Source organism: Aedes aegypti, chromosome 2 (assembly GCF_002204515.2).
Source record: "Aedes aegypti strain LVP_AGWG chromosome 2, AaegL5.0 Primary Assembly, whole genome shotgun sequence".
In the NCBI taxonomy this organism is placed as follows: Eukaryota; Metazoa; Arthropoda; class Insecta; order Diptera; family Culicidae; genus Aedes; species Aedes aegypti.
Genome location: NC_035108.1, coordinates 433,514,421 through 433,540,171, shown reverse-complemented (window position 1 = coordinate 433,540,171; position 25,751 = coordinate 433,514,421). Strand labels below are relative to the sequence as shown.

Genomic DNA, 25,751 nt, shown 5'->3' with positions numbered 1-25,751 from the left:
CAGTGCGCAGTAATATGAATAGTGGACACAACCGACCGACCGAAACGTGCAAAAACCTAGAATTACTATCAGAGAATGAGCTCCACGTGACAAGGCTAGACCACTGAACTCAGTCGAACAGAAGGACTCCGATATCTGATCGGTTGGCGGGTATTGTTCGAGCTCATTCCAAGCTAATGCTAGACAATTATTTTATGGTCTCACACTTTTTGTACGTCCCGTTCGGTACGATGGCACCGACCGTTCCGTTTGCTAAACACTCATAGATGATCAAAAAGTCATCAACCGGGGCTCACGTCATTATTGTATTACATTGTTGTCACCAAACGCCAGCACTCCGTAGTAGTGATCATGAGCGCATTTCGTCAACTCAACGATTTACTTTTTGCTAGAGTCTCGCGTCTTAAGTGTGTGGACGCGCGTCTTACTGCTAGACGTGATACAAGCTTAACATAAACTTCCTTAATTATTGCGTCGTTTGCTTTGCCGACTTGGTCGTTTGCTCCTATGACGAGATGGCGTGTGTCTACATGACGCATAACTTAATCGGAGCACAAGCACAAGGTTTATAATTGACGGTATTAATTCGATTGAATTATCTCACGTTTCTGAATTATCATCTATTGCCTTTTTTGATCGATTTAAAAATATCAAGCCTGATACGATACCATGTCACAAAATAAAAACTTCGCAGACGACCATCACAAGTCCCATATTGTCTAGTGGTTAGGATATCCGGCTCTCACCCGGAAGGCCCGGGTTCGATTCCCGGTATGGGAAACTTTTTTGACCTTTACCTACCCATGCCGCGGCGATGAATAGATTGCGATTGCTGCCGCGCGGTGACTACAGTGCAAACAACCCTGAGAAACCATGATACGGAAACTGGGACAAGCACATGTGTTTGTTCGTATGGTATGTTCATTCTGTGCATTTTTTTATGGGAAAGAATGGGTGAAAGAAAAAGAACCAGAAATACGCAAGCAGGTTCCTACTGCAAGGGCAAGTAAGGTAAACAATGCACAAATGAGTGAGCCTCCATAATATGTATGAATGTCTACCCCTTGCTCACCCGGTACTGCACCAGGGCAGGGTCGTGAGAATGTTTCATAACTGTGAGACAGGCTGCCGGCTGGAGTGATTGTGTGTGGACAACTGTATCGCCCTAACAGCTGCCGGTTGTTAGTTTATAGTTTATGGCTGGATGGAACTTGTTTCTTTTGAATTCTGGGTCGACGGAATGCATCACATTTTGCAGCATGAGTTAATGAGCATCCGTTAGGGATGATGACAGGTTTAACTGTTGAATGGCAAAAGTAGGACGTATTGAATAATCATAACCTATCGATTTAACAGACTTATTCGGAAATTTTCAACGCCTTTTTAACAGTCTGTCTGTGTCAACAAGAAGTTATATTGTCTGTGCCTAAACTTCGCAAAATAAAAAAGAATTATAGATTTTTCTACTGTTTAGAAAAGTTGTCTAAAAACTTTTCATCTTGGTTTTTGTGGAAAAAAAAAACTACGAAAACTATTTTTTCAATACCGTTTCTGTTACTAGTAGCGCTAGCTTCACGGAGAAGGCGAAGCACACAAAAACATATATTTACAAAACATTTATTTTTTCCTTTGAAACTATTCGATTGATGTAAAAAAGTTCTTAATTCTCCAATTGTTTTCTTTAATATAAAATAATTTCCCGTAGTAATGCTACTAAAGGAACAAGAGGGCTACTATAAATGCAAGGGAGTTTAAATGTCAAGTGTAATCTGGCAACACTGGGAATATTCCTGCCGCATCGGCCACAATACATATTGAAGTCAATAGGCCTTTTCATGTCACAGTTCTGTGTATGCATTTGTTTACATCGGTGAAGGACCGGTGCATACACGGGCCTGTCATTTTAATAGATGAACTGTCAAACGGCTTCCAAATCAGCTGATTTGAAACGTCTTGTGAAAAGGCGTATAAGGTATAGGAACGAAGGTTGAAAGAAGATAAGTAATCAAAACAAACGAAAAGTTCAATGCAAGAAATCAGTGGAAGTTTATTACATGAGCGATTAAAATTTATCGGTTTGGTTTATTGAAGCTTAGATAAAGATAGAGTAATTAGAGAGGCGGTAGTCGAAAGCATTAGGTCCGTTGGTCGTGCGATTGATACCTGGAAATTAGTAAGTAAAAATGATAAGTTGTTTTGACACAAATTGTTAATAAGTTTCTATGGTACACAGCATACAATTAGCAATCGTGAAAGGCATAGTCAATCCTCGACATACGCGGACGAAAGAAGGTGCACTGTGGAACAAAACTTAGCAGATAGGAAGTAAATTGGATTGGAAGAATTGTAAGTACGAAAATTGTCAAGAAGTTGATAGAGTAATCATTTATTTGATAATACAATTAGGTAGGAAAATTAGAAAAGCTGGAATTCGAAGCTCAAGAAGAAAGGTATAGAATAAAGGTTGATTTACAAAGATCGTTTGCATCATTTGATCCGAACAAAGTGAAACTGTTTATATCATTATTTTTTAAATAAATCGAGGTGTGAATAAAAAAATAGCTCCTGATCTTCATGTCAAAAATATGTTCTGCAAAAATTTATAGCAGATCAGCCATAAAAAGCAACTGGTACGACTATAGGGGACTGTCTACTGAGGGAACACCGACCCTTCTTAAAAATATAAGTAAATGAAAAAAAGTTCCTGAAGAGGACTCATTGTTAAAAAAAAGGTACAAATGACATGTCCAACGCACAAAAATAAATAAGAATCATAACAAGCAACATATCCTTTGACTTTAAAAAGAGCTGGTAAAATTTATAATATATATAATGGTAAACGGTAAAACCCTTGTTTAATATTCACATACCACATCGAACTCGAAATTTGTTCTTCAAGAATCATCAATCAAACCAGCCAAGGACATTGTCTTTCGATCTCCAGTGAAAAACTTTCCTGAAGCTTCAGTATTGCACTGTAATAATCGAAAGAGAGCGAGAGAGGAGAGAATCTGTCATTGTTACATAAGTCCTTTGGAAAAGTTAGGCGAGAAATACACTACCCGTCATAAATACGGACTCACTAAAATAAGTATTGCAACACTCAGCAGAATATTGAATCACCCTGAAAAGTTTAGCATCACCTCAAAACAGGTGAATTCACATTGCTATATCTCGAGATCCTTAAGACTTGCAAGGAAGCGATCTTCAGCAAAGTTGTTCAGGGGATCAACGACATCCGGAGAGCAAATAGTTTAGTTCGCGATTTAGCCGCTAGGTGGCGATAGTGAGCATGTAAAATAGAGCATTTCAAACTAGTTCTAGCTTATGATCCACAAGAGATAGAAAGTTCGGGTCTTCGGCAAAGTTGTTCAGAAGGTCAAAGACATCCTAACTAGTTCTAGCTTATGATCCACAAGAGATAGAGATCGAGTCTTCGACAAAGTTGTTCAGAAGGTCAAGAACATCTGGAAGACAAACAGTTTGGTTCGAGATTTTGCCGCTATGTGGCGCTAGTGAACATGTAAAATTGAGCATTTTAAACTATTTCTAGCTTATGATCCTAATGACTATGTCAGTTTTAGAGCTTTTTTCAAGGGATTCGACGGAGCATTGCTGAAGAATAAGGCAAGTTGAAACCATGAAGGAATATCTGAATGAGTTCTTGGAAAAATCTTTGAAAAAAACATGGAGGAATTTTTTGAGGAATTACTAGAAAAATCGATGGAGCTGCTGCTGCTTTTAAAGCTATGTCCAAAGAAGTCCCAAAAGTATTTGAGATAATTTCTGGTGGAATTCATGAAGAACTTCCTACAGCAATCCCTGGAGAAATTTTCTAGGAGAATCCCTGGAGGAATTCTCGCAAGAAACACTAGAAAAATTTCTAAAGGAATCTCTAGAGGATTCTCGAAGAAATACACAGAGGAAATCCTTTAAATCATTGTAGGAATCCTGTTGAAGTCCCTGAAGTAATTTCTGAAAAATTCTTTAACAAGAATTCCTGGTTGCGTCCGTGTAGCAATATTAGAAGAAATCTTTGTAGGGATAACTGGAAAAATTCCTGGAAGTAAACAATAAATATTCGTAGAAGATTTCCTGGATTTTACTACGACTTCCTAGAGGAATCTTTGACGGGTACTTTCAAGACATGCCTAGAAAATTCTCTCAAAAAAATCGTGGTGGATTCCTGGGAAAATCTTCTGGTGGATTCTTGAAAAATTCCTTGTGAAATCCCTGATAGAACCCCTAGAGGAATTTCTGGTAGAATCTGTGGAGGAATTCTTGGTGGAATCTCTGGATGATTTCATGGAGAAATTCTGTAAGAATTTGTGGACTTTTTGAAGGTATCTCTGCAGAAATTTTTGATGGAATCTCTGGGGGAACCCAGGAATTGCTGTAGAAATCCTAGGAGGAATAACAAGTGGAATAATTTGATTTTCCTCGTAGGAATTTTTTTGCGATAAATTACTTGAGGAATGTCTTCTGGAATTTCCGGAGAATATAAGAAGATTTTTAGAAGATGTCTCTTGAGAATTTTTTTGATTGATCCCCGGAGGAATTTATGAAGGAATCTCTGAAAATATTCCTTGAGAAATCACTGGGAATTTTTTTAGGAAAATACCTGAAATAATCTCTTGAGAAATTCTTGGTAGAATCCATTAAATACTTTCTGGAGGTATGCGCGGAGTAATTTTAACCAATTTTAAGGTTAATCCCTTGATAAATCTGTCGGGACATTACAATTACATTCTTGGAGGGTTTAAATAGGGAAAAAGTCCTAGTTAAATACCTGGAGGAATTCCTGCTGAAATCCCTGGAGCAATTTCTTGAGGAATACCTGAAGAAGTTTTTGGAGGAATTCATGATGAAAACTTTGGAAAAGTCCTGGAGACTTCCTGATGCAGTATTCGTAGCAATCTCTGGAGGGATTCTCGGAGGAAATCCTGGAACAGTCCCTGAAGAAACTTCTTAGGGAACTTTTTGGGTTATTCTTTGGAAGGATTTCTTTAGTTTGGGAAGTACTCCAAACTGTACGCCGTAGTACTTTTCCAGGGGCGCCGCAAGTTGAATCATATTTAACTTGGAAATCAACCTGTGATCCTAGGAAATCTTATAAATTGTCTGATCGCTATTAATTTGTTATGTTTGTAGTTGGGTAAAAAGCCACTATAATATAGGTATCTGAAGGCTGGCTCCAGAGGCACGATATTCTGAAAATATTATTACTGACAAAAAAAAAATACCTGAATAAATTTAAGTACTCCCAGGATGCTTTTCAATATAGGCTATGCTCAGATTATATTAGATTGAATAGCATTGAATTTTTCGTTCCTAGTGATACTTGTCGTCAAGTTATTTTCGGGTTTAGTCCATATTGAAAATATTATACTTGTGAAATGAACTATACAATAATACCAAATAAAAGCTCATACATGAGATAGTTTTCTTCCTACAGCTTTTTTTTTTGTTCCGGTGCACCACGTCATTCCAAGAAAATTGCTAAGGGCGCCACGATCTTTAAAAGTTTGGGCACCTCTGCTTTAGACTCTTGAGACTTTCTTGACTCTTGAAGACTATTTTTTAATCACTTAAACAGTCTTATGACAATACACTCGTGAACAACATATTGATAATACCCAAAGTAAACGTGGAATCATAAGATATATGAGTTTCAAATTTGGCAACTAAACAAGCAAAAAACAAATATTAATTAAAAGACGAACATCTTTAGCAAAGACACTTCAAAGATGTATTCAATGCTTCGAAGAAGTAACTCAAACTTAAGCAACTTTGCTGAATATATAAATTTTCCTTATCTTCAGTGTATGTATTGAGTTTTGGAATACCATAATTAATTTATGGGCTACATAAAGAAACATTTTCGGTACCAGTGCAACTAATTAATAAGTATAACGTATAATATTTGTTGCAAATAAGCGATCAAACTTTCATATACAGTCAACTCTTCCTTACTCGATATTTCGTATCTCGATATCGAGTTAGAGCATGGTAGTAAAATTTGGTTTTCATGGCTACCTGGTCCCTAGAATCGCAGTTGTACTGGTTTTGTGTTCTGCAACAACTCGATGGTCCCCGATGTCTATCTCGATGGTCCCTTCAATATTGAGTTATGGAGAGATCACTGTATTGATTATTTTTGAACCTCTCTTCATAAAAATCACTCTCCACTACCAACAACCTCACAGCCCTTGAAACATGGGGTCATATTGACCCCTGAATACAGCCAAAGGGTTAAAAATCATTTATCAAACAATGCATTTAAAGTGGAAGCAAATTTCATGGCTACCAAAGATGACTAGTCCATCCAGACAGGCATTGGATTGGCCCGTCGTTAAAAGCACCCGCTACCACATATCGCCATCACTGTGGATCGAATAAAACGCATCCGTCGAAATGTGCAGCCGCACACATCGGAAGCATTAAATCTATCGGAGTAAGGGGATCGTAAAAACGTCTGCCATTTCCCACAAACGGTCTGTTGTACGGGAAAGATACCTCCAAAACCACAAAGGGCAACCGAGCATCAAGCTGATAGCCCATCAAAAAAAAATTTTGAACACTTTCCGACGCGATGGTCATAAACTTTTTCCGCCTTATTACATCAAGCGGTCGATCGTGACATTCGGCGTTTTTTCCCTTCCTCACATTTGAAGGGAAAATATGCGAGCAATTACATCTCCCGGCTGCATTGAAATACTTTTGCATCTGTTACGCCTGCTGTTTCCAAATCCCATCGCCGAAGCCCAGAGAGAGGATACGCGAAAGCACCATCAATTTCCACGGAAATGGCTTATCGGGAGGAATGTGGGTCATAACATATGAAAAAAAAACTCTGCCGAACTCTAAACTGATTTTTTTTTTCAGCGCCGTATGAGGACAAATATGCAAAAGTGCACACAATCCAACATGTGGATTCATGTTTTTTGCTTTGATGCCAACTGAGAGATTTATACCGGATTTGTGACAGTTTTTCGTCATGTGTTCTTTTCATGGTGTTTAACAGTTGATTTTTCGTATTCCAACGTTTATTTTACTATTTTTTATCAAATGGATGTGTTAGAGAATGGTTTGTACGTATTAGGTATCCAGTAAAAGTAGTAAACCTTGCTTTTGAAAAATATTACTCCTATAAGTAAATGAAAAACAGAATTTAGTACTATACCATTTAATTCCACTAGAGTTTGTATCCTTTGACAGATTCGCGTATTTCGACCTCAACTGTAAGGCCGTCTTCAGTGTCGTGTACTAGACTCGACCGAATGTTGGATGCAGGAATATGAAATGTCTCAGTTTTACTGAAGATTGCAAGTAGTCTTGAACACGATGAGGCATTTACATTATTTATTGTTGAATATTCAGGTAAAACTCATTTGCTACGCAAAGTTGAATATTTCAAACCAGAATAAACTGTTCAGTTTTGCTCCTTACAATGTTGTTTTGCGGACGAAAAGCATCACCTATGTACCCATACCGTAGTACTAATGAGATACGAAACCGTCCAGATGATGTGAATACAATTTTCCAACAAAATTATTGAAATTTTTGTGAAAACGGCTTATTACTTGACGTTAAGACAAACGAACGGATTTGGTGAGCTTGTTCTATTTGAACTGCTTATTCTCTGGGATTTTTGTGTATCATGAGGTAGGGTACATTTATCTTCGGTGAGACGCTACCATCTCTTCAAGTTATTGTCATATCATCATTTTTCTTTCCTTTACTCGTAACGTAGAAGATGGGCAAGGCCAGCAATGGAAATTGTCATGTCTTTTCATCTTTGATTTTCGATTTTTAACAAAAGAAATTACAATTCGATTTGTTTATACGTTGTTAATTGGCCCTTTAGAATAGTCATGCGAGATAATAACTTCTTGCGAAGCATACTTTTCAACTGTCACAAAAATGAATAACAAAAAACACACCCATGCTAATGCTATTACAAAGCATTTGTTTGCCTCGCCCTCGTAAAACAGTCCATGTTCAATGTGCGACTGCTGAATAACCACATAGAAAAGCCGACACCATCACCGGCGCATGCAGTGGATTTTCCAAAAACATTTTAAAACCTCATTTGAGCTCGTTAAAATGGCGTAAATTGGATTTCGTACAAAACATCTCTAGTCTGAATCACGATGACGATGGTCACCGCCTACCGGCCAAATGGGGAACTAAAGCCGAGGCCAGAATTCTGTCCAATGACTTCCAGTGAATGGAGGCGCGCGCCAGTGGACTCGAAGTGAAGGTGAAGGCGGCGACGGCGTAATTTTAATTAGTGCAGTTGCAATTATAGCCCAACGAAATAAATGCACATTTAATTTGAGCAGTAGATCGTTCAACCGCTGAATGACTGCCGCCGCGCCAGCAGGGTTGGTAGCAACTGTACCGCAAAATAGTACTAGAGTAGAGTGCTGGTTTTTGGGAGCGAACAACTATCAAGCAAAGAGACAACCAAAAATGAGCGAGGAAGATGCGACACAAAACACAACGGAGAAATATTCCATCGGAGTAAGGGTGAGCATAGAAGCAAGAAAGAAAGGGTACCAGAAAAAAATCCTCCAATTTCGATGCGCTCTTGTTACTTTCCTTATAACAATGGATATCAACCAATCTGTATATTAGATTTTTTGATAAATTTGTGGAAAAATTCGAGGAAAACTATTTGGTGTTGATTGTAGCAAAAATGTAGGCGCGTGAGTTTCAAAAATCGTGTATAATTTAAAAAAATCCATAATGATAATAAATCTTCGAGCTGTTTAGTGGAACTTCTAAATCTGAACATGTTGTCAGCCTGAAAGTTGGTGAGGATGCTTAGAATATATCTCCAGTATAGATTATTGTCAAAATTCGATACAATTCACTCATGTTGTTATAATAATTGAATTTCTGTTAAAAAGATTGAAATTCCTTTGGAAGTTGCCTACATCTAGGCGTTTTACGCGATATTCTTAGGATTTTATATATATATATATATGGGCTCATTCACAAATTTCATAACGCTAGATGGGGTGGGTGGGTGTCCTTATGATGTTACAGCTCATACAAAATTTGTAGAATGTCCATACAAAATGCGTGGGTGTCAAAAATGGCCATTTTTGGCGTTATGAAATAAATGAATGAACCCTATAGATTAGACAGTTTCACAAAAATCAAAATGTCTGGGATTCAACCAGTCACCCCCTAGTCCTAGTTGCAATACTAAAACAAACTACCAGACAAATTTTCATCCAATTTGGAGAAAATTAGGAGGTGCCTCAAGTCGAATTTGAGTTTTTTGGCTATTTTTTACATTCAAAAAATTCTAACGAGAAAAAAAATGAAAATCAAAATAAATACCACTAATTGAACGTATGTACGTATGTACTTCACAACTTTCGAGAACAGAACTGATCCTCAAGATCAGTAGTTGAGAAGCTTGACCTCGGAGTTATATCACATGTGTAATTGCTTGGCATCAAATGCGAATGTTGTTTGAAACACGACTGCGTTGATGACATTTGAGAGCTGTTTTCTTCAATCATCATCCATCATTAAAAAAGCAAAGCTACTATGTTCAATTCTGTAACATGTCAGCAATTACGCCATATGGCAGCAGCTCTAAATGCAGGGGAATGAGGAATATCGTATTTCCGATGAATTTTTACAATTTATCTGTAATTCGGATACAAAAATGATGTACTACAATAATGTTCAGAAATGACAAAGGAATGATACTACGGTTGAACTTTTGTGATTAGGCATGAGGTTAAGAATCTCGTAGAACAAAAACTGTAGAGAAATGTATGTTTTACAGGTACTTTAATGAACAGAAATCAATTTAATTAGGTCAAAACCATCTCTAATCGGCATACAGTGTTCTCAAAAGTTGTAAAGTACTAATAATACGTTCAACTAGTGGTATTTATTTTAATTTTCATTTTTCCAAATTCTCGTTAGAATTTTTTGAATGTAAAAAATAGCCAAAAAACACAAATTTGACTTGAGGCCCCTCCTAATCTTCTCCAAATGGGAAGACAATTTGTCTGGTAGTTTGTTTTAGTATTGCAACTAGGACTAGGGGGTGACTGGTTGAATCCCAGACATTTTGATTTTTGTGAAACTGTCTAATATATATCCATAGATATTGTATTGTTAAGAATTCGCACATTCAGATAAATGGTTCCCAAATTAGGTAAGTAAAATGATTTTCAAAACTAACAATAATCGCATTGATAAGTAATCAATTACTTGGAATCCAAGATTTCTCCAAACTAAAAAATGTCAGGATTGAAGTCCTTAACTTATCCTTAGTAGGTCAAAATATCATTTTGAATAATTTTAAGTCGTTTTAAACCGTTTTAAGCCATTATAAGCCCGTTTTAAGCTGTTTAAAGCCATTGCAGATCGTTTTAAGTACTTTTTCAGCTGTCTGTGCAAAACCAAGTGATTTTCATTATTTCACAATCGTGAGACGAATTTGCCGCAATCATCGATGCCCAGTACAAATTTCAATGACGGACTGATTCGCCTTAAGCCAATTCATTTAAAACAATCATTCACCATACGTTATACCTGTTCTACGAACATAAAAATGGCTTATTTGACTTGTATAGAAAACGATGATTTCTAACAACATTACATGTATTTAAGAAATTTCTACGAAATATTGTCCAAAAATATTGTCCAGGAATCCCTATTTATTAATCACAATTCTGTTTGTTATTAGAATAAATAAAATATGTTTTAGTTTGGAAAGCTGATCCAACTTTTAGATAGCAAAAATAGTGACTTTAATGATCATTTTTATAAAAAAAATATTTTTGTTGCATATACTGACTTTTAAGTTATCAGGTGAAAAGTGACTCGTTACCAGCCCTGTGCTAGAGGCATCGTGTTTTCGGCTGACGACGACCATGGTAATGAATCGTCGTGCTTGCGCTTGTTTTCGCTTGAAGGGTACCGATTACATGTTGATATTGCAAACTGATAAACGCGGCCTGGGATCATAAAGGCTTGTTTTTTCGGACTGAGCTTCGAAATATGGTCGGGTGGAACGGAAAATAAAATCCGGAATAAGCATAAACGCTTCCAAAAGTCATCTTTTATTCAAACGGCTTAATTTATGGCCCTACTAAGTGAAGTTGCGTAATTGCATTCCACTGGAGGGAGAGAGTGAATGTAACAGTCTGATGCGTGTTGAGAAATGTAAAAATCTACTGTAATACTGTAATGCGGGGCATCGATCCCCGTACCTCTCACATGCTAAGCGAGCGCTCTACCATCTGAGCTACATCCCCATGAGTGTATCATAATCCGGGGATAAATTGATCACTGGGGCGAGTTTGGAGGAGCAGAATTGAAATTGTTCAAATGATAAATTTATTAAGGTGAAGCAGTTTGGAATCAACTTCTAAGATTGCACAAATCTCACGAAGAAAGCATCCAACAACAGTGCATTTTTTATTTTGGCTTTGTGCACTAGCAGAAAGTTTAAAATAAGAAGATCAGAAACGTTTGCTTACTATGTCTCCAGTTTTGTGCCTTGGAACACGTGAGTAGGGGCACAAGTCGGTCATCATGACGGCCATCTTTGATTTACGAGATGTGTCATCTTAAGTTAAAATCAGCACAACAATCATATTATTGTTTATGAGTTGACGAGGAATGAAATCAATTAGTATAAATTCTTTTCTGTATTCTTAATTTTATTATTTTTTTTTTCATTTTCAGGACTATGAACTAACATGGCCGCAACAAAGGTTTTAAGGGCAGAGTAGAACTAAAGAAGCCAAAGGTTGTTCGCAAAAAAAAAAACTTAAAAACAATGTAGTGGGCCCAGGACATGGACCAGTCATGACTGGAAAGAGGTGATTTGGTCAGACAAGACGAAAATAATGCAATTTGGTTCTGATGGTATTACAAGAAAATGGCGGCGAACCGCTGAAAGATTGAAAAATGAGTGTTTGCACTCCCCGAGCCAACCAAAAATAAAAGCTATTTTCTATGGAAAATCCACGAAAGTTGGTGTCGTGTTATTGTTTGCAATTTTTGTTGCGCTGTGTAATCAATAATTTCGAATCAACCGCAAGTACTTCGGTTCCCAAACTATCATCGTTTTAGGATAAATGCAAATTATAAAATGTAAAAAATAAATTATTTTGACTTTTTCATGCCCTATGACGTCCGAAACTCGAAGCATTCCATATTTATTTAAAATGATAACACATGTACTAGGTCGATTTGAAATGCAAAGAAGTTTGTAAGTTCAAGTTCCTTTATAGTTCTTACCAATTATTCATAATTCAAACGTTCATTAGAAAAAATGCGTTGAAATTTCAACCTAGACAACAAGTGCCGACAAATAAGTATTGGAGTTTTGACTTTCAACATCGGTGTTATTCCTTTCTGATATTTCGAAAAGTACACGGAAAACATAATTCACCCAAAATCTTAGTTGAAATTTAGGGGTTAGCGTTAGCGTTAGCGTAGTTAGCGTAGTTACGGTATACTTCGTAGATTGGATACTAGCAACATTCATGTTTCTTTTTAATAATCTCATCCTGACTACTTTCAAGAACAAGGCAGGGGAGTATGCCTTGCTCAAATCATAAACAAGAATACTAAAAGCATGAATATCGCTATTCCCGGCCACGCCCATCTTTACCGTAACTTGGGATAGGGGAAGGAAATGTTGATGTAGCACTTACTTAATGAGAGGCCACCGACTCAGCAACACCCTCATAAGTGCTACGGAGTTGGAGGTTGGGGAAGGTATATTGTCAGGATTCGCCTAGAAAGCTGGCGATAGACCATAAATATTTGTTGTTTAAGCGTTTTCAAATAAATCTTTTGAATAATCTTAGTTGAAATTTAGGGGTATGGCATAAACTAAGGAAACAAAAAGAAATGTTGTTTGGCCTTGAACCAATAGACGAATTCCATGTCAAATCGGTCAGTCACAGAACTCGACCATCTTCGATTTGCAGTAAATTTTGCACATGTTTTTGGTATGATATAATAAGTGTTTTCAATGAAAAATCGATCATTTTGACTCGAGAATTACTTATGAAAATGGCCTATACATTTTTGCATGCAAGTTATTTGAAAAACCCTAACACCGAAACTATTGATTTTGGAAAAAAAAAGTTCTGTAAAGAAGTTGTAGTAAACCGTTAGGCCTACAAGAAAAAAATATACACTGAAAAAATATTTTATGTTTTTTCATGAAAAATTCCAAAATAAAATACACAGAAACCCCATTTTTAATATTTTTCAATATTTTCACCATATAATCTTGATATTGAACAGATGTTTGGGACAAAGTTTCATTAAGGATAAATTTTTAATTAAAAAGATTTTCTAAGAACAGCTTCTGGCCGATTTTCAAGATTTTTATTGTTTGTCAAAATTAATACGTCCTGATGATACAATAAGAATCTTGAAATGATTCTGAACTATAATGATCATATGAACAATTCCTCTAGAAGTAGTCATTTTTCTAATTATATGGAGTTTAATGCAAAATATATTAATTAAATATTAAAATAGGCAATTTTTTATTAGTTATTGGCGGTTCTACCTAAAAAATAATACGTTTTCGAGAGAAAAGACCTTATTTCTTTTCACTTACTTATTTTCCTTGATGGAGAATCGCGAGCAACTAATGCAAATTGCTTATTTCAATAATATCTTTGACTTGTAATTCGAAAATGGCTAATTCTAGAGAAATTATTCTTACAATTATTATGGTTCATAATCATTTCAAGGTTCTTATTGTATCATCAAAACGTATCAATATTGACAAAAATTAAAAATTTTGTAAATTTGCCAAAAGTTGTTCTTAGAAAAACTTTTTTATTAAAAATTTCTCCATCATGAAACTTTGTCCCAAACATCTGTTTACTATCAAGATTCTATAATGAAAATTAAAAATAAATATGTTTTATTTTTGATTTTTTTATGAAAATTTATAAAATCTTTTTTCAGTGTATATATTTTTCTTATATTCCAAACGGTTCACTACAACTTCTTCATAGAAAACTTTTCTCTAAAATCAATAGTTTCGAAGTTAGACTTTTTTCAAATTTAAAGGTTATTTTCAAAAGTTATTCTTGAGTCAAAATAATCAATTTTTCAATTGAAAACACTTATTGTATCATACCAAAAACATGTGCAAAATTAAATCCAAATCGAAGACTATCGAGCACGATTTTTATTTTTTTTTTCGACTCATTCTGAATGGAATTCGTCAATACAAAACATTATAACAATGAGTAAACGTTTATTTCTAACATTAGCTCCAGCGTTTGTAAACATATTGATTCAATTCACATACATATCAAGATTTAATTCAAAAATTTTTCTTATGATATCTTTAAAAATTACTCCAGAGGTTCCTCCTATGATTTGTTCAGTAAGTCCAGCAGAAGTTCTTTTTATAACTTCGAAAGAGAGTTCTCAAGAGAAAAAAAAAGATTTTGTTCAAAGATCCCTGAAAAAACTTTTGTGGAAATGGTCGAGATAATTGCAGTAGCATTTGCTGGTGTGAAACTTAAAATAATATAATCAAGAATCCATACAAATTTTGCTTGAAAATAGTTTCGAGAATTGTTTGAATGTTGAACATTTGTTTGGAAATTTTTTTCTGAAGAAACTTAACCCCACTATACTGTAGAGCCGTGGTCATCATGTCTATATCTCTTAAACGGAATGAATTTCTCAAAATTTCATTTTGAAGAGCTTTTTTACTCCGAAAGATATCGTGAACATCATATACAATTATTGCAAGAAACATCTACTTTCAAATACAAATGATTGAAAAACAGGGCTGAGGATCACTGCTGTAGTGTTTACTCTACTCATATCGCTCTAACTTTTTTTTTTCGACATTTGTGCACCATTTTTTTTTTCAAGTCTGTCATCCATGTACGGTCAGAGAATTTCCAAACAATCCTAAATAGTATCCCGACCAGAACCACATAACAAGATTATAACACATTCCTATCAGCAGCAGTTAAAAATAACAGAAATTGATAAAATTTTGTTATCAAAATGGCTTTGTTCTCAACTTGTTATATTTTTAGTAACACATTTATAACAACATTTGTTATATTTTTGACATCGCATTTATAAGTTTGTTGCCAATAATATCCGATGTCATAAACAATAACAAAGTTTACAATAATTTTGTTATTTTGTAACATCCTTGCAACACATTCTGTAATAATTTTGATACGTCCCTGTTACGTCTGTTATATTTTAGTATATATTGGTGCAAATTTTGCTAGAATTTTTGTTATTTTAACTACTAACGGCACATGTTTTATAACAATTGGTGATATAAAAAAATCATATCAGGGGAACACATTATGTTATAATCTTGTTTCTTCCGTCTGGTCGGAATCCTTTAAGATATGTTAGAACAAAATGTTAGTTGCAAGATTTTCCCGAAGATATGTTCAGAAAAACCTGCATAGGAACTCATCAATAAATTTCTTGTGAGAATTTATGAACGAAGTCCTGTAAGATTTTCTAAATAAAAAACATGTGAGAATTATCAGTAATATTAAGAATAGTCTATAGAATCTGTATCTAATAATAAATTGAATAGTGTTGTGGAAGAAGATAAATCAAAGAAGTTTATATTGTTGAAGAAGTTTATTCTAGGATATGTCTTAATGAAGCCTTTGAAGGAGCTTTAGAAGAAAATCTCCATAAGAAATGCAGGAGAAATTACAGGAGAAATCTTAGCTAAGCTTAGCTTAGCTTAGGCTGATTACATTGATATAATGGTTGCTATTCCGTGATTGACCGAAGTCAGTGAACATGTACAAAGAATCAACTAGAAGTTCGGCTGGGTTTGGCCATAATCTTCTTCAGTGTGCATAATTCAGTGCCTCTATTTATACAGGGTCAATAACGGCGCCGGCCACGTCCTTACAGTTAGGTGGGATTGGGGGAAGGAATGTTAGTGTGTAACCTTTGCTTATTTGGAGACCGTGTTTACCTCTGCATCTCCAGAAAGGTTACTGAGAGTAATGCTTGTTAATGAGGAGGTTTGTTGGGTTACAGGATTCACTTTGAAAATTTGTTGAACAAATAGCTTAACGCAACATTCATACAGTTGTTAGGACGAAAGCATGTGGTATCATATTTTACTCATATAAAAAGAAAAAAACTCGATAGCTGGACCATCACAGAACACACTCGTGCCGACACTTACAGTGGCGAACCATTCGAAGTAGGTTGAATAAAGTGAACCTTTTGCAAGTCCACACTTATAGTGTCGGACCATTCAAAGTTTTTTCAATTGCAAAAATAAAAAGTAAGAGGAAAAGGGCGTGTTGTAAAAAAATGGTAAAACATAAATAATTTATGAACAAGAGTTCATGCCGACATTCAGCGAAGAACCATTCATAGTTTGTTGAAAAATCATATTTACGTCCCACCATTGTAACAATTAAATGTGCAGTCGTATTTTACAGATTTGAAATAAAAGCATGAAACGAGCTCACCAATTGATCCTTTCTCCATGACTGAGCAGCCACAATCTACTTTCAGTAGGCACGAAACGGACTCGTTTGCTCGGACCTTATCAAAGCTCTCCCTCCTCGAAGCGCACTACCCGAAAACAGAAAAAAAACAACTTCCACTTCGGCGAAGCGAAAACTGAATCGGTTTGCGTTTGCTGGCCTTTTCGAAGCGCACTCTGGAGAAATTTCAGGAAAAACCTGTGGACGAATTCAGCGAGGATGTCTGCATGATTCAATCGAACATTTACTGAAAAAATCTAGTTAATTAAATAAGAAATCTTAAAAGGAAATAACATAGAAGAGATCCTGAAGAGAATACTGGACCATATTAGTAATCCTGTACGTTTTTCGGTAGAACGCTCAAGGGGATTCCCAAGAAATTCCTGAAAACATTCCTGGAATATCTATTGGAGATATATTTGGAAATGGTTATTAATACATCGATGAAGAAATTGACAAAATATATTGAGAGAAATCCGGAGGAGTTCTAGAGGGACTACTTGAGAAAACCAAAGAGGATTTTTATGATGAACATATAAAAAATCTAGGAAAATCCGTTAAATACTTTCTACCATTAAACTGATCGATATCCTGCTGGAATTTCTGCAAAAATCACTTAACAAATGTTTGAACAATAACACAGCAAAAATACTTAGCTAACCTGAATCTAAAAAAAAAGTATTGATGGGTTACATTTTCTTTGGATTTCTCATAGCACCCATAGTGCTCAGTAAGATTTTATTAAATCTGCCTGTTCAATGTCATAATAGGATGAAAATTAGGATATTGTTACTATTTATTTATTTACATCATCTTCCATCCCGCTCAAGAATAAGCATTCAGTTTGAGCCACGAACAAGACGGTACGAACTCATAAAAATCTTCATTTCTTCTGATTGTTCAATATCATAGCGATGGAGACAACTTCCAAGAAGCGCCATCGTCCTTCAGCCCACGAAAACATAGAAAGCGCCAAAAAAAAAAAAGAAAAACTGTTGAAACTTTCCTGATGTGGCAAATCGCTCCCAAAGCAAACTCGTCCCAACTGAGAAGACGACAGTCAGTTTATGAAAAGCATTTTTCGGTGTCCGTTTGCTTTCACTCTGGGTTTCTCTTCAGGCGTAAATCAAATGAATATTTATACCGTATTGTAGACCATACTATCTCCCATTTTTTTCTCTGTTTGAACGAAATCTGAAACGAATCCGAGAAAGACAGCTCTCCTATCGCGATGACGCTAATGAAAAATGGAAGATTATGATCCTTTTGGAAATCCGATTCGAGCTCAAGGCGGACGAAAAGGACGGCTCTAAATCGAAAAAGCTAGATGGGTTTCCCACTTTTCATAAAGCTGTCAGCCAAAATCGGACACGATGAACGTTTTTTTGCTCAATCTAATCGCTTCTGCTACAACAGCATCACCTCAAAGTGATTAATAGCGGAAACTACTTCCACTTTTCTCTTCTCTTCGTATGAATGAAATCACGTCGACATTTGCCACACATGCCAGCAGGTGGATTGAATTACTTTGAAATAATGGAAAAGAATGAAATTTGCATCATAAATCATGCGAGATAAAAATACCAAACTTTTTATTACATCGCGTGGCACAGGGAAAATTATTTCACATTCACTGTCACGTTACTGGGCGTTACAACTAGAAAACCGTCAGTGCAGAACGTCAACGAGTGGAAGACATTCTGCTCTTTTTGGGATTCCATGGCATGACAGCGCAGAGACCGATGCACTGGTACGCAAAAACTTGCCCTATTTCGTTGATGTAGGGCAAAAGTCCTATTAGAGGAAATGGCACTCACATCGATCATCATTATTTGAGTGATTCGAATTACTTGTTCTGAAGAGTTCTCACCGTATGTTACAGCTATTATCGATCATTAGCTTCTTCAATGTTGCAAATTGCTACAGTTACCCTATGTATCATGCGAGTATGTGCTATTCATTTTTCATAATCTCAGCTGATGGCGTTATTGAGCTTGACATCATCCACTTTTTTCCGGCAGTCTTCTGTATGCTTTCAGTGTCGGAAAGCATGAGAGTTCACGCAGGCAGCTTCTTCCGCCCTGTAGTGTTTCTAGATGTTTGTTTACTTGTCCAGCACTCTGATGGCACGGAGATGATGATGCTATAGAATAGTTTCAGTTTCACTCCCAAGGGAAATGGTTCAATTTTCCACCGTGATGGAAATGAAACTGAAATTTTGAACCGGAAGCAAGGCAGCCTAGTAAAAGACCCTCAACGTAGCGTTCTTTCGTGCTCTGTGTTTGCTGTTCTGTATTTTGTATACGGCATGCTTTAACGTGCAGAAATATCGAATCTTGCGAATAGTGATATGCGAATGCTGAAAAACGTTGGATATTACAGCCGAAATAATGAGGCCGCTTATTAGCAAGTTAGGAAAAATATTTTTTGGTTGATTGGTTTGACTTTATTAACGAGATTTTTAGCCCTGGGCTAGTTCATCTCGGGATAAACGGCTTTACTTCCCTTCCGAAGGAAGTCGTCACTATAATTTTAGTGACTATCTCGGGGATGGGATTCGATCCCAGGTCCTCGGCGTGAGAGGCGAGTGTTCTAACCACTACACCAGGTCCGTCCCCAAAAAAAAAAAAAAATATTTTTTCCGAAAATCGCATGGTTTCGCATTATGCGTTTCACACAGTGTATTCTGTTCCTGTCGTCTTTGGCGACTTTAAATAGATACCGATAAAATTATTTTTCACTGCTGATCTTTTTCTCCCACTCAGTTTGGGTAATGGCTACCACGAATATAGAGATTTGCAGGGATCTAATCCTGAAGGAATTGAGACAATCTCTCACTTATCGCTCTCGGTAACAACCATAATTTGCAGCACATCATGAGAGCCTGTTTATCGTATACTTCTACAGCTCTGATTAGATCGGGGGTCTAACAGTGCATGCAAAACCCCCTCTAAACAAGCTCTGTACTACTACTGTATTATTTTTTCAATCATTTGTATGTAATTTGAATCAAATAAGCAACATTTTTAATTTCAACATTTCAGATTAGCAAAAAATAGATAACTAAGCCTCAACGCAACCTTGAAATCGGATTGTGCCTTCCTCGTACCATCCCGTAGCCTTTCTCCGAAACCAGCCGAAGTGGAACAAACAGGAAACCAATACGACATTCGCAATGCCAGCTAACGAGCGCCGCCAGGAAGACACAAGCGTCCACCACGCCACACAGAGTTCTCTCGCTTGTTGAACTGGAAAACCATCCGGTGTTCCACTTGGATGCGTAGAATGTCAGACATCCGACATCCTGTGTTCGAGTACTCCACTTTCGGTAGCCACAAATTCGGCTGACTGTCCTTCTGTGCTCTGATGCAGTCGGACGAGAGATTCCCGTTAGACTTTTCCAAAAGCGAACTATTTGATTATCCTATTCGCCCACACACACGCTCAAACCCAATCGGCTTCGGCGAAAAAGCTTGCAAATTGCAAATCCAGATCATCGTGTGGAACATTCAACGTTTATCCAGCCTTGGTGATGACTTGTGTTATTATCAGAAAAATATTTCCATAGAAGTTATTTAGCGTTACGTAATAAATTGACGCTGCCTAACATAGTTTTTGGAATACCAATACTAACCTGTAGATGTGTACGAAGAATTATCGCAATTGGTATAAAGGTATTCCATGATTTAATGTTTCAAAGCTCAAGTGATATGCAGCATTACGGAGCAAATATATAATACATGATGATATTTTCTCCGTAATGCAGTAGTCCACAGTCTAGCTCATTATAAGGGTCACTCCAATATTTTAGAGACAGCAAAAATCCTTATTATTAATGGCTTCCAACGAAAATTAAAAGATCACTATTTTCTTCTTCTTCAAAAAACGAAAAAATGCTTCAACAAAATAGGTTTTCTATAGAGGTGCAAATAGAGTAATCGTCCATCACAGATAGTCTCAAATGAAAAATAAAAAGAGTCCGAACAGAAACAAAAATGAGACTAAAAAGAGAAGAGACCGAACAGGAATCACTAAGAGGCCATGTAGGATCCAAGAAAACAAAAGCCATCCAAACAGGATTTAGGAAATTAAAGCTAAAACAGGTTATTTTTCAGAAAATCTAGCCATTCATTGTTCTATAAATATTTTGGGAATTTTATGTATGCTCGTATTACTGCAGTTCTGCAAAAACTCCTAGAACTTCTAATTAGTGTTCTGCTTCTCAGTATTCTTATCAGCACTTCCACAGTTATTAACTGAGAGCTTTCTTTGCCGATTGACCATTTTTGCATGTGTATATCATGTGGCATGTACGAAGATACTGTATGCCCTGGGAATCCAGAAAGATTCCTTAACGAAAAGATCATAGACCGGTGGGATACATTTATTGATACTTTGGCGTCATTCTTCAGGAATAGAGTCCTGAATTTTTTTAATGAAATCTTGTTTTCATTTAAATGCGGAAGAGCATGTTCAGCTACTTTGGCAATTTTTTCCGCTCAAATAACAAATATTCATATTTTTTTTTTTTTAAATGCGTTGAAACTTCAACCTTGACACTTTTGATGATGTTTGACGTTCACTTTGCCGACAAATAAATACAGTGCCTTACCGAGTTTGGCAACACGGCGTGATTTTTATGTTGCCAAATTTGTGAATTTTGAAATGCACACGCCGTGTTGCCAAAATCGGTAAGGCACTGTATTTATTTGTCGGCAAAGTGAACGTCAAACATCATCAAAAGTGTCAAGGTTGAAGTTTCAACGCGTTTTTTATTTAATTTGCATCATTCAAATCTTTAAAAGTATCAGAAAATACTCTTAATGATGTGAAAAATGTCTGGGAGCCTTTTTCAGTTCAGGTTTATATGCACGAAGGTTTTTTTAGAAGTCAAAAGCACACTTGTTGTACACATGATATTACTTTCAGTGACCATTTGCAACTAATCTAAGGACTGTTCATTTTATAAAAAGGACATTGTGCATTGTTCAACTATTATTCTACAATGCTATGAAAATATAAGATCTCAGAAAATGCTTTTGGTTGAAGAGCTGAATAGTTTTTTTTTAAAACTCTTTAGAAAAGCTGATTGTCAAAGTTTAAAATTATTTTTCGCAAAACAAAAATCCTCATTTTTATGAACAAATTGTAAGTTGGTATCCTTTACTATTTTTCCAAAGTTGTAGCTTTAAAAAATGAATTACACACTTAGATTTTTTTCACGAGCTTGGCTGTGCGAATCTCGGTTTCCCGATTTTAACCGAGACTCAGCTAACAATTTGTCCGGTTGCTTAGCAACGAAGCACGATTAACTGATAGTCAGCTTTTATTTACTGCGATCCCAGGAAATCTGTTTGCCGACTTTTCGGCTGTGCGGATCTCGGTTAAAATTAGCAATTTAAGTGTGTATATTCCACCATTCACTGACATTAGGTAGCATAACTGATTTATCCATTTATGCCAAAATTTGTTTACACCATCCTTTCACTCCCAGCAAAAGAGAAAAGTAAAAAGCGTGTTCAAAACTAGTTAGGATTACTGAAGATACTATATTTGTATAAACGAGAGCTAAATCGTGAGTTTAAACCGCAGTCTTGAGTATAAATTTTACTCTTTATGGTCGTTTTACTAAAAAGTCTAATAATTTTAAAATCATGTACGCATATTTATCGATCTATAGCAAATTGTAAACGTTTTTCTCCGAATATTTCAATTGGTAGTCTCAGTATAACGTATGTTGAAAATAATATGTGGAAAATAAAATGAATTTTTTTACAGCAGTGTTGCCAATTTTGATGATTGTCATTGTGCTTAAAAAGGTCTTCTAAAAATAAAGCAATGGTTTTTCGATTGTGCTTTAAATGTGACGTGAGAACTAATTAAGTAACTCTATGAAGGCGTAAGTTATTTTTAATATTGATACTATATTAGCATTTCCGCCAGGACGTACTTCACACCAAAAAAAATCTACTCATATTAGTTTTCTTCAAAATTTAAAATATTTTTCTCCAAAAATATTGAGGAAAAACGATTTTATTATATCTGTAAAATTGTTGCACCAAATATAACTTGATTTTTTCCATGAGGCTTTACATTGATGTTGCTTGCCAAGAACAAGCCTTTTTTGAAAATAAAAAATATATATTGGCGAATTTTCCAGCCAATTTCTAAAAATCATTGATTTTGATAATCTCAAAAAATCGACCGTTCTAAACGTTGTTCCATATTCGGGTGAAATTAAATTATTTTGGAGGATATTTTATTATTATAACATTGTACAATATTAGTCGAACGATGTACAGAAAATCGATAATTTCATTGATAAATTGAAAAGATACAGCATGCACAAGGTGTCCACTTTATAAAATGAACAGTTCTTAGAGTGAAAATGTGCAGCTTTAAAGCAAGACCGTATTGAAAATAGTAGATTTCGAATACAGGTTTGATTGAGGATCCTTTTGAATAGGTTATTTTTTGGTACTTCCTGAACCAAATCTACATAATGGTATGTGAGAGAATTTCGTTTACCACGCGTCTTATGTAAAAATAGTGAACAAGGTTCTAGGTTAAAAAAAAGTAGAAGTTTTTATAAATTATTATGCTTAAATCAATGTTATTAAGTTGAAATTTATTGTCAGAAAAAATAGAGAGAGAGTTGATGAAAGATATCCATCAAATTTTTGCATAAAGGCCCGTAAAAAAACTACACCCCTATTTTGGATCATGACATTTTTTAATGCTTTTTATCGAGACTGACACCGCTATGCACCCAGACATAACGAGATCTAATCAAGCATTATGTTCGTTTGCTGAGCGTTGGGAAATATTTTTTCGAAAGTAGAAAAATGAATGATTAGAGGATTGGAAGAAATTTCTTGAAAAAATTGTGTTAAAGAAAAAATGTGTGGTGGAATTGTTGAAGCAAAATGAGGAGTATTTTTCAAACTAATTATTATTGAAAATTGATGGATATTTCATAACAAATTTAATTAATTTGATCGAATTTCTTTTTTCACAAGAATACTGGTCGATATGTTTACGAATTTTTGAAGAGATTGTGTCGAAATCTCTTTGTCACAAATGAATTTTTCCAAGGATTCCATCAATTGATGCTTTTTGTATTAATACCATCAATACAAGTACGGATAGAATAGAATGAAAACGGATATCAGAAAAATTTGGCTTAGATTTTGCGGAATCAGTGGAAAAAAAATAACGATTGAAAACTGGGAAAATGCTCTAGACTCACGCATCTGGAGAGCAAATCGTCACGAAGCCCACATGTACATGCTCTTTTGTTCTATATACGGAGACTTCAATGCGACAGTGCTCAGACGTCAAAGTCAATTTTACATCTACTCTTTACAATCGGATCCTGTTAAGTTGGATTTATTTTCAACCAGCGAACATCCGACTATCGAGTCATTCCATGTGGCGGAGCCCCAACGAGCGAATCCCCACTATAATCATAACTTCTTTCTTCTAATTGTAGAATAAAGAGTAAAATTTACCCAGCCAACAAATATGTTCACATAACTGAGATTGCAAGTGAAGAATGTGGACACTTATTCGGTAAAAACAGATTGTATAAAATGCACGAATTCCCTCTATTCGCACAAATCTGGAGGCCATATACGTACATTTTAGAGAATCTATCATGGTCAATACAACTTCAGACAATTTGATTTGGCATTCACTATAATTTCATGTATGATTGTGTATTGCAGTTTATATGACTGAATTTTTACAAACAAATAAAATAAAAAGAAATAAAAATACCACCAGACAAGCCTCGAACCTCTGACCTTTAGATCACTAGCCAGATGCGCTACTACTGTAGCGTACAGTTTTTGTTGCAGGAGATGGTCTTTTAGCAAATATAAATGAAACACTGTAGAGCATCGTGTTTGAATGTAACCGAACTTAATTGTCATTTTGCAAATGAACCAGTGCAACACTGAAGGTTTCATGTGTTATCGAATTAACGTTTGCAATTGAAACGAAGTGCAGCAATTTATTAAAGACGTCGTACGAAAATACTTATGCAACGTGATGACATTGTGTTTCTGTTGAACAGTGATGTTCTTTTAATAGGTAAGAAAATTTGTTCATGAATTCCACTATTTATGTTTATGTTGAGTTCGGCGATGTGCCCTGTATGATTTAATATCTACATCACATGAACTCATATGTAATCTCACATTGATGATTGTAATAGAGTCATGCCAAGTGAAGTTAAAATCATAATGGAATGATAGTTTAAAGTTACATATTTGGTCAGACTAAATCGGAATTCTATAAGATGCAAATTCAAGTCAGATGAAATGTATGACTTTATAACCGATTTCAATCAATTTAGTTTTGCATCATATCCAATTCCAACGAAAATTGTACATTTATACAATTTGAAATGAACATCATTATATGATCTCTGGTTTGCTGGGTAATGTAAATTTTTATTCCAATGAAAACTTTTTTTGTTAATTTTTTAATTGTAGAGGTTTGTGCAAATGTCTATAGCAGGCATCCAAATATTCTGCTATACCGCTCTCCAGCTGTTGCAAGGATGTGGTTAGAAAAAATTTGTCTGCTGAAGAAGTGTCAATCTGGTTACACAGATGGCTACAAATAATTTCCAAACGTCTGTAACGTCCAAAGAAATGTTTTTTGGGCTTAAACCAATACAAAACATTACAAAATTGAGTAAACTGTACCTCCAGCATTTGGTATGAAAGTTGAGATAGGGTCCTACTCCCCATGAAATTAGTTAAAGGATTCAACCTACCCAAGTAACCAAATAGCACTTTAATTCGCCCCGCGTGTATAATAGTGATATTATACAGCTGACAAACCCTATATTAGCCGCATAATAGCCCTATAAGGCCAATAAGGCGAATTAGCGGGCTAGTAATCACTTGGATATATTTGTTAAGGATATCCCATGGAATATCCCCAGAAATTACTGCAGAGCATGTATTTACTACTTTCATAATTCAGCAATTATTCTAAATATTCTTTCACAAATGTCTCAAGAAAATCTTAAAATTCATCCCCAGTAATTCTTTGATTCATTTCGCTACGATTTCATCCAAGTTTCCCGTTAAGGACATTTTTATGAGCCCAAGTAATAATTTCTCCACTGATTTCTTAGGATTTCCATCAGGATTGTCGGTCAGTTTTTTTTTCCAAGATTTAAACGAAGAATTATTCTGAGGATACCTT

General features: G+C 35.6%; 1 protein-coding gene and 1 non-coding gene across 7 annotated transcripts in view; one reads left to right on the top strand and one right to left on the bottom strand.

Moving 5' to 3' along the window:
• LOC5575585 (disintegrin and metalloproteinase domain-containing protein 10) overlaps positions 1–25,751 on the bottom strand; it is a 290,899-nt gene that overhangs the window by 72,499 nt on the left and 192,649 nt on the right. The window lies entirely within an intron of this gene.
• On the top strand, positions 709–780 carry Trnae-cuc. The gene has a single exon. It is a non-coding gene; the product is annotated as a tRNA-Glu (tRNA).